Here is an 11,366-nt window from a genome sequence, read left to right on the forward strand (position 1 = left end):
TGCTGCCTCACAACACCAGGAACCCGGGTTCGATTCCTGGCTCGGGTGACTGTCTGTGCGGATTCTGCACGTTCTCCCCGCGTCTGCGTGGGTTTCCTCCGGGTGCTCCGGTTTCCTCTCACAGTCTGAAAGACATGCTGGTTAGGTGCATTGGCCATGCTAAATTCTCCCTCAGTGTACCCGAACAGGCGCCGGAGTGTGGCGACTAGGGGATTTTCGCAGTAACTTCATTGCAATGTTAATGTAAGCCCACTTGTGACACTAATAAATAAACTTCTCCTCGTTAACGACTTTGTTATAATAAATGGAATGAATTGTTAAGCATTATTATGAAATTGGCCCTTAAGATATTTGGAAAAAGAATATTTGTTTATTATTAGTTTGTGCTCATTTTTCTCTGACTGAAATATGGTGCTGGAAATGTGACAGTCAAATGATGGAAGACAACATTGGTCTCGATATTTGGCTGCAAAAGCTTCAGAATCCTGACATTGTTGTGGGAAAACTGAAATGACTTTTTAGTTGCAATAAGGTGCTCTTCTGAGGATAGAGAGGCCAAATCTGTGGAACATCAAACGTTCCAATCACAGAAATCTATTCATGCCTTGACCAAGACCATTCCAAATCTGAGTGACAACATGTCTGCCATCTTAAACAGAATGCCTTAGCTTTGACAGCAGTGAAATACAGTTAAGCAATAAGAAAGAAGATGGTGAAAGGGGACATCAGCTCAAAGCACACGCACTTCTCATCCGTTGTCCATCCAACCCATCAGCCAGTTACCAAGTTTGATGCCATGTGTTTCAATAGCTGATTCTGCCCCTGCACACAGGTGCACATGGATATGGCCCTTCCATATCTACCTATGGAACGAAAGCATATCTTCTGTATGTTAACGATTTGTTCAATCACACATCTGGTTGTCATATGACATTCATTCTAGTGTTGTTGAGCTTCATTAATCGGGTGTCTGACGGATATCATCAGTTAAGATTAAGATTGTTACCTTAATGGCCATCTTTTAAGTCTGTTTATAGATTTGAAGATGTCAGGGAGCTTCAACAGCTGCAGAACAGAGCCAGCAAGCCAGTGCTCTGGAAACCTGATCTGCTTTAGGTCCCTATATAGAAATGGAGGGGCCATAGATGAACAAACCCAGTCGGAACTGTAGACTCAGCTATTCTAATGTACTACGGGCTGATATCCCATATTCTACTCTCTGTAAACTTGAGGTCACCCAAGTTGCTGCTGCTCGTATCTTAACTCTCAGCAAGGCTCATTCCCCAACACCGCTGTGCTCATTGACCCGCATTAACTCTCAGTCAAATATTGTCTTGATTTTAGAATTCTTACCCTTGTTTTCACATCTTTTCATGGCCTTGCACCTTTATCTGCCATCTCCTCCAACCCTTTGGGACATCTCTGCTCCTCTTTTTCTGGTCTCCTGTGCATTTCCAATCATAATTGCTTCAATACTGGAGTCTATGCCTTCAGTTGCCGAGGCCCTAAGCTCTGGAATTCTCTCCCTACATCGCTCTGCCTCTCCACTTCCATTTTCAACCTTTAAGATGCTTTTTACAATCTACCTCATTGACCAAATATGGCTCAGTGTCACACTTTGTTTTATAATTCTCCGATAATCATGTGATGTATACCAGGACCAGTTTAATCTGGGGCCTTCTGTTATTCAAGGCAGCATGACAATATTAAACTGAACTTTGGTTTCCTCTCACAGTCCAAAAATGTGCGGGTTAGGTGGATTGGCCATGCGAAAATGCCCCGTAGTGTCAGGGGGGCTAGCTAGGATGAATGCATGGGGTTACGGGGATAGGGTCTGGGTGGGATTGTGGCCAGTGCAAACCCGATGGGCCAAATGGCCTCATTCTGCATCGTAGGGTTCTATGATTCTATGAACGGTTCTGATCTTTCAAAGCCTAAAGTGTGATTATTAACAAAATCGGGAACTAAAAGGCAGCAATATCAAAGATGCTATATAAATATAAGATGTTGTTGTAAGAAAGCAGCTGTAAGTGCCAAGGATTTTTAACCTCCTCAACTGCCATCGTTACTTGTTTTGCTTGCATTGGCAAGTTGCAGAAAGCTCGGTAAACATATGAATGGGTCACTAAATTTAAAAGTCAGGTAAAATGTTGCTCTGATTGAGCGATTAGAATATGTTAGTGCAACCTTCAACCTGCCTTTCCTTTTAGAATCATAGAATTGCTACAGTGCAGAAGGAGGCCATTTGGCCCATCGAGCTTGCACTGACACTCTAACAGAGCATCTTACCCAGGCCCTATCCTTGTAACTTCACATATTTACCCCAGTAATCCCCCTAACCTCCACATATTGGGACACTAACGCGAAATGTAGCATTGCCAATCAACATAACCCGCACACCTTCGGAGTGTGGGAGGAAATGGGAGCACCGGGAGGAAACCCACGCAGACGCGGGGAGAATGTGCAAACTGCACACAGTCACCCAAGGCTGGAATTTAACCTAGGTCACTGGAGCTGTAAGGCAGCAGTGCTAACTACTGTGCCACCGTTTCCACCCTTTTGTTTCCATCATGCACAGCTACGGGGAAGGACTAGTGATCGGTACCAAATAAACAATGTGGAAAAAGTTAATACCCAGATATGCAATTCTGTGTCAAGATATATAATTGGACAAAAGTACACTACAATGCCTCAATGAACCTCCCCTCACTTAAGTATGAAACGTGAAACAGGTTTTAAAAATTTGTAAAGACAAATAGCAAATAAGGAAAATAAAACAATCTGTGCTGTTGGGAGAGAAGACAGCAGAGAGAAGAGAATGAACAATAACAAGGGGGCAAAAGCTGCAGGGGCACTATCCACTGGAAAGAGCCCATGGGTCCAGCCTCAATGACCTGAATTCCCAGAAGGAAAAACAGGGAAATAAGAATACTGATCTGAACTGCTTTTTCTTCTGGTTTACAGAACTCCTCAATTGCTATTGAGTTCTTGCCTTGCGAGTTCAGGAATTCTGGGACACACGTTAAATTAAACATTAGTTGAAACATCACTCCAATTGAGCAATTCAGCACATGCTATTGAGCATCCACTTTTCAAAAGAAGGTTGTATGCAAACAGCACAGCACGCTTGGGGCCGGTGAGTTGAATGTGACATGTTCACAGTATACCCCACCTAAACATAATCAATGCAGCTCTTCAGGCTAAAATTCAACTTATTGGTGCAGAATGTCCATGCCAATCTTGATGTAATTTGTGTTAAATTGCGGTGGTCCCTTTTTACTTTGCTAATGGAAGAGAGCAGAATTTGTTAATCATAGAATCCTACGGTGCAGAAGGAGACCATTCAGCCCATTGAGTCTGCACCGACCACAATCCCACCCAGGCCCTATCCCCATAACCCTATGAATTTACCCTAGCTAGAACCTCTGACACTAAGGGGCAATTTAGCATGGCCAATCCATCTAACCCGCACATCTTTGGACTGTGGGAGGAAACGGGAACACCCGGAGGAAACTCACACAGACACGGGGAGAATGTGCAAACTCTACACAGACCCAAGCCGGGAATCGAACCTGGGTCCCTGGTGCTGTGAGGCAGCAATGCTAACCACTGTGCCACTGTGCTGGTTCCACATTACAAATTGAACTCCTCCCCCCCCATGACTTGCTCACTGAGTCCAAATGACCGTGTCAAAATATAACCTATCTCGCACCAATGTGGTTGAAACACGTAATTTGAGACGGCAGAAGACTCTGATTAAGTTAAACTGAAAACAACAAGTTGCAGCTGTTGCCAGATTCAGCTGATTTAGGGGAAACGAGGTGGTTTCTCATCTTGACGGATGGAGATTTTCAGTTCTGCATCTGTAAGTGACCGTTTGTTGATTTGACCTTTCTGCTGACACAAACCTTATGTTGTTTCTCACTGCTTCTGTCAGTGTGTGGGTTTGGAATTCGGAAATCTTAACTCTTTCATCCCCCCTCCACATTGAGTCTTTGGCAGGAACGAGATATGCCATTACCAATCATTGTCCACCCATTACCACAGATAGAGAAAAGCCGGAGCACCATAGGATGGAGCAGAAGAATCAGACAGCATTAAAGGAGGCGGGACCCACCAGTTTTACCACACCTTAGAATGCACAGGTCATAGAAGAACTTTATATGAGATGTACACGGGAAAACTGCACAATAAGGTAACTCTGTTCCCTCATCCATCACTTTACTAGCCTATGAAGAAGAATGGTGTGGGATTAGGCTGAGAGAGTGCGATTGAGCGTAAGGTTTTTCTGTACTGTCCTGGAAGGCTAGCCGGTTTTCTGGTGCAATGGGTAGAGTCACTGCCTCTGAGCCAGAAGCATTAGGTTCAAGTCCATTAGGATTTGTTGGCCAAGGAAGTTATGTTCACAATGTGGTCAAACAGGTTGAGTATAAACCTGCAGATCCCTCCAACACAGCACCAGCAGGCAATAAGTGCAGGAGAGATTCCTGGTGATTGCATGTTGTGGTTAGAATATTGCAGCCTTTGCCATCGTTATCCATAAATCCAGGGCAGAACTGTGGCACAGGGTGGCACAGTGGTTAGCACTGCTGCCTCACAGCGCCAGGGACCCGGGTTCAATTCCGGCCTTGGATCACTGTCTGTGTGGAGTTTGCACATTCTCCTCATGTCTGCGTGGGTTTCCTCCGGGTGCTCCGGTTTCCTCCCACACTCCAAAGATGTGCAGGTTAGGTTGATTGGCCATGCTAAATTGCCCCTTAGTGTTAGGGGGACTAGCAGGGTACATATGTGAGGTTGTGGGGATGGGGTCTGGGTGAGATTGTTGATGGTGCAGACTCGATGGGCCGATTGGCCACCTTCTGCACCATAGGGATTCGATGATGAGTACAACATGCATATTAAAGTGCATGCTGCCACCACAACTCTTGACTCCCTGAGAGATCTGTAGCATAACACCACCATTTCTGAAGAGAGGGATTGAAGAAGGGACAGGATTCATTCTCTCTCTGTGGAACAAATCAAGGGTGGGGTTCTCTGGCCACACTGGCTTGAAAACTGGAGATTCCCGCTTGGCTTCCACGGACCTTTACGTGGTGTCCACCACCCCCCACCACCCACCAACACCTCCCCCCTACCACCCCCCGCCACCCCACCCCCCCCCCCCCCCCCCCCACCCCGCCCTGCTCCCCATCAGCTAAAACTCCAATGGCAGGTGGGAAGGGAGAATTCTGGCCCAAGTGTTTGTGGCTCAAGGAAGGGCAAGAAAATGTCTTCAGTAGCCACCATGAGGTGTTTGTGGATTCTTTTCAACAGGAATGCAGAGGCTGCGGTGTGAAGTAGGTCCCCAGTGGGTATCTGCATGATAAAGATGGCCACCACACTTCCCAATGCCGCGTTGCATGGGAGTTGAGCAACTCTGGGAGAACTCTGTGTCCTCTGAGGCAACATGAGGGACACTGCAAATGAGTGTTTGTGAGTGCCATGTCGCCTCAATCGTGAATGGATTCACCATGGTAACACTTCACATCACTTTGTATGTTTCATAATTAAACACTTCAAATATATATCACTGGAGCCAAAAATGTTTTGGTCTGCTTTTGTACACTGATGTCCTCAGAATGGAGGTGGTTCTTAACAATGGCACATACATGAAGTCCATCTCTCATTGACAACATCTGGAGGACGGCTGTGTGCATGCATGTCCGGCAGAAAAATTGTGCGTTCCTGTCAAACCTTCCACCACGCCAGCGGGAATTTATGTCATTTTGTTACCTGACTGCAACTCTTAGAGCACTCAGAGTCGCAGCTGGCTGTACTACTGGAGTTGATCACAGGTATGGTTCACATGGAAGATACAGGGTAGGGAAGTGAGAGGAGATGGGACAGGAAGGGGTGGTTCGGTATAAGACACGAAGAGGGGAGGTTGTCCAGAGGAGAATGCCTGGGGGTGCTGTTGGTAGGAGGGGATGGTGATGCTGGAGGGAGTGGTAGGGTGGTAGGGTCAGAGCTGGGTATGGCGGGTATAGTTTTCATGTGGAGGGGGGGGGGTCATTGAGTGGCACAAATTACATGAGTGAGAAGGATCAGGTTGGGCCCAGGAAAGGTGACTGGTGTGGGTTCAGTGGGGCTTCCTGCAGAATCACAAAGTTTTAAAGAGCATTCTGTGATCACTAAGGGAGCCCTGTCAAAATCTAACAAGCGGCGAAGAAGAGAAAAATCTATTGCTGAGGCACCATCTTGAAAAAAAATCAGAGCTGTACCCAAGTGATGACAAACAACCATGGATAACAAATTAAAACTACCAGACCAATTTGTGTTCAGGCAAGGGCAAACCAGGTACAAAATTGGGCATCGTGTAGAAGTAAATTTGTAGATTACAGGAGCATTTCAGGGTTAAGAAAGAAATCAGACATATAATCGTTTTGTAGTACAGAACTTGAGTATTGCTGAGGAAATACGTCTTGTTGAAGCTTTATGTCTATCCTGTCCGATATGTCTTGTGACCACAAGCAGCTGCTGGCAACTTCGAGGCAGCCAAGTGCTCTCAACTCATTCTTTGAATAAACTGTGGTTAGAATGGGAGGTACTTGACATGCATTCAACTGTGAAAGGAAAGATCAACAAACAAAGCTAACTGCATACTGTCTAAAAACCATTAAGCTGTCGACCAAAAGAGAGTTTAAAGGACTGGACTGAAACTGAATGGAAACAAGGCTCTTCAAAGGCTTTGAAGAGATTTCAAAGGCTATGAGCTTTCTTTGAAGGCTCAGGGACTTGAAATAAATGTTGTGTTCAAGGAATGAGGGTGAATGAGGAAGGGAGCCTTCCTCCTCTAGTGAAAATGATTTCTCCTGACAGCCAGAGGACTTGAAAGGGGTTTTCTCACACCTGCAGCTTCTTAGAGTGAGAAAAGGGAATCTCTTCTGCTGATTAGAATGCCATAGGGATTTGGAAGGCTGCCAGGTGCCATGGAACAGACATAGATATTAAAGTGACCAGGCCACCTCAAAGTTTTCATAGTTGATAAACAGGAATGAAGACTTTGATCAGTGAGATGCCTGAAATCACCATGCCTGGAGCAATGTTCAGGTTTCCCAGTACTAGAAGGGGCAATTTAGCCATTAGGCACCTATCCCAGGGAAGAGTGCCAAGGTCAACCCCTTGCCACCAGCTTGAGCCGACTCTATCCCCTGGACCCTTGGGGGACCATTCCTCTGCAGCCTTGCAGTGTCAGGGACAGAGGGGCACATGGGTACTGCACTTAACTCCCTGACCTCCCTTGGGATCCAATGCGCCAGGCCAGGGTATCACAGCTAGTGTGCCAGGAGATAATGCACTGTTGGCACTGCCAAGAGGGGTGGCCTGAGGGTATGCCTGAGGGGGGTGATTCAGGTTACCCTCTTGCCTATGTGATGTTGGGGGATGGGGGGGGGGGGGGGTGACCTGTTATTTTAGTTGTGGGGGGAGAATGTTTCTCTTTCCTGCGAGGTTGGTGGGGGAGATTCACCCTTTCAATGGTGGCGGGAGTGGGGGGGCTCTCTCTGAACATGGAGATCAAGGATGCCCTGATCTCAGTGAAGCCGGGCTGGCCGGTGTGTCTTCCATTATGCATATTATTACATTCTAAAGATGGGTGAATCCACCTGAAAGCTGCTGCCTTCAGTTTTCCCGCTGGCCTGGACACTGAGAGCTGATTGGGGGAAATTGCGGCCTTCATGAAGGGGAAAGACAAGCAGCCTAAAGGCTTACAAATAGAGGGGGCTTTGCAGCATGTTGGTTCTGGCAAGAAAAAGATGGCGGCAATCTTACCAAAACAATTCTAAGTGCTGAACAAGCATGAAAACAGGAGCGAATCTCACCCATTCTTTGGGTGAGCTCCCATACGCTATTTTATGACACTTAGAAAATAAAATAATGCCAAATGTGATTCTCACCAGGAGGGGAAGTGGGCGGAGTCTATTCACGCCAGGAAGTCAGCTGCAGACTGCTAGAAGGTGCAATTGTGCATATATCCTGATCTCCCAGTGCACTGTGTACACAAGTACAGAGAGCACTGGGAATCCATCACTACCCCCCACTCCTCCAGGATTCGCACCCCAGCTCCCCCAATCACACCCTGCCCTCCACCAATCTCTGCTCCCGACACCCGACTCCACCCCCCGCCGTACTCAGATCATTGTCACCCCGATGTTACCTGACACAGAGTACATAGCTCCCCACAGCTTGCCTCCCCTCAGGCTCTGCCGCTCCCCTTAGGCCCTGTCCTTTGGCACTGCCCAGAGCCCAGTGAGCAGTGCCAGGGTGACAGGCTAATACTGCCAGGGTCCCAGGCTGGCAGTGGCAGGCTGGCACTGCTCAAAGGGCACTGCCCTCCCCTGTCCCTGACCACTCTTGAAGGTGATCGAAGGGGCTTCAATCGCCTCCAAGGCCATCACAACTGGTCCCCATTGGTGGGGGACCATACGTGATCCATGCCATTGAGGACTACCACCTGGGAGGCCTTAAGGCAAGTGACCCCAGATGATTGCGTCCCAGGCTCACGAATAATATTTAAATTAATTAATACATATTTAAATCAGCCTTGTACACTTCCTGCGTGCAAATCTGCTCATGCCAGCAGACAGGGCTGGTAATATCACGAGAGGCTGAGAAACCAAGCACAAGACTGGTTCTTTACTGGCTCGCCACACCAATCAGTGTGATGAGCTGGTAAGATTGCTCCCAACGTGTTTCTCTCCAGAGAAACAGATCATTTTAAATTCCAGATCTTACCACACTGGCACAAAAGTTTCACACCGTCATGGGGAGTGGGTGGGTGAGGGGGGGTGGGGGGGGGGGTGGGTTGCGGTGGGGCTGAAACACACCAGCAAAAGCCAGCTGCACAAAGATTGAAGCATTGTGTTTAAGGGGCACCCTAATCAGAACATGAATGATCCACCGCCCCCCACCCTCCCCGCCCCCCCCCCGCCCCCCAGCCTACCATGGAGGTCAAAGGGGCTCCCCACAACTTTGATCAAACTTGGACCTCTCCACCCACACAGTCAATGCCGGCACCCAAACCCCCACCACCCACCCCCCCCCAAAAGGCATTGCCAGCATCCCCATCTCCCACATCTGCTCCCAGCTACCACCCACATAAAAATAAATTGCCCCCCCCGACCATGAGGCTCCAACTGGGGTCCGCCCCTTGGCACAAGTTGGCATGGTGCCAACCTGGCAGTGCCAACCTGTGCCAGGGGCAGTGCCAGAGGCATTGCCAGGCCACTACCTGGCCACGTCCCTCTCCCCCCGGGGCTGTATTCACATTTATGCCCCTGGGGAGGCCCCAATCACAGGTTCACACTTGAATGAACCTGTCATAAACTGTGCTGACGTCATGTGTGCGAACATACAGCGAGTGGCTGTGTTAATTATATTAAAATCCATGGAAATGTATGTCAGTCAGGTCCATAGAATAATGGAATCATATTCTCCCTACAGAAGGAGGCCATTTGGCCCACCCAGTCTGCACCGACAACAATCCCACTTAAGCTCCATCACTGTAACACCATTTATTTACCCTGCTAATCCCCCTGGCACTAAGGGTCAAGTTAGCGTGGCCAATCAACCTAACCCGCACATCTTTGGACTGCGGGAGGAAACCAGAGCACCTGGAGGAAACCCATGCAGACACGGGGAGAACATGCAAACTCCATACAGACAGTAACTGAAGCCAGGAATCAAACCCTGGTCCCTGACGTTATGAGGCAGCAGTGCTAACAACTGTTCCACTGTGTTGCTGGTGAAAATTGGAAGTCACGACCTTGCCAGCGAGATTCGCTTATATCCGGCTTTTGCCGGATATTGAGCCGTCGCCGTCAATCCCACGGGCGGCGAATGTGGGCTCAAGATTCCGCCTGGAGGTTTTTGAAAATGCCGACACACTACCCAACCAGCAACAGCAGGTGGCAGTGTAGAGCTAGGTGTGAGTGAAGGAAAGTTCTCTGATGTCACCCAAAAGCAACAAACCCTGCAAAAGGAAAATGAAGCTATTCCGCAGGAAAATGTGAACATCAGAGCTGATTTGGAAGAACTCACCCAGTAGCACAGCCAGACACAACAGCGGGCAGAAAAGGCTCTCAAATAGGGTCGCTGCCCTTTAAGATTGATTGGGCAAACCGTGCTCTGAATGATTCCACCCCCACCAGCAACCTTGCGCCCCAACCTGATAAAAAGAAAACAGGAAAACCTCCCACGGACAGATGTGTCTCAGTTCAAATTGCAGAATTTCCATTTGGCTTATTTCCAATATACAGGGGCATAGCCCCATGGCAGGTGGTGCCCCTGGTGTTAATTTGAGAATTTCAGGGTTCTGATTAAATGATAATGAGGGACAGTTTTAAATGTTGACGTCAGGATGGGATATGCATTGGGTGCTAACTCAGAGATGTCGGTATTTCTGCGTGCTTGCTACTCACGTCCTGCTCTGCAGTAACGGTGGTCAAAGTAAACGTGGTGAGTTGTGGTCACGCACCCTGTCGACAATAAGCATGGCAGTCACTGGTAGAAGTGGAATTGGGATTAGAAATTGCATGGTCTCTATCGCATGCATTGGGCAAAATTTCTGAATTGTAAATGGCATTCTCAAATATAGACATGTAGATATTTATTCCCGACCTGATTACTGGGGTGATGGCAGTTAATACAGATGGCTGCTATGCATTTTTGGGTGTGCTGCAGTTTAAGCAAGATAGAAATTCAAAACAAATCTTAACGCATTGAATACTTCCGGCTGCTTCACCTGGAACAAGTGTTGGTGTACTTCCTGCAATTTCCAACCACGAGCACAGGAAGGAACTGTAAAGCTATAACTGACCTCTAGCGGAGAAGCCTAGAAATCATGCTGCTTGAGCAATTTATTTACTTCAGTAACCAGTGTTCTAATTTGAAGTATTCTACATAAGGTTTTTGGGGAGGAAATCTTGCCATTCTTGCCTGGTCTATATGTGACTGCAGATCCAGAGCACCATGCTTGACTCTTAACGGCCCTTTGGAATTGCCTGGCATGCCTCCCACTTGTATTCAATGGGGACGGGGCGCACACAAGCACCTTTTTGCAAAGAATGAGGGATGAGCAATAAATGCTCACCTTTACCAGGAACACCTACATCCATCCTCCTCCTGCAGGAACCATGCCCCAAGAGGGCATTGGCAAACATGGACTCCCATTGGATTGGCCCATGATGATGCTTGGCAAAGTACTGCAGTAGTTACCTTCTGCAAGGTGGCTAACCAGGAAACTCTCCCACTCTTTACCACCTGCCATCAGATGCATTGGATGGATTTACTGGCTGATAATTCGACCTGTTTGGCCACATCGTGCATCC

Source organism: Mustelus asterias, chromosome 12, assembly GCF_964213995.1.
Source record: "Mustelus asterias chromosome 12, sMusAst1.hap1.1, whole genome shotgun sequence".
NCBI classification, from domain to species: Eukaryota; Metazoa; Chordata; class Chondrichthyes; order Carcharhiniformes; family Triakidae; genus Mustelus; species Mustelus asterias.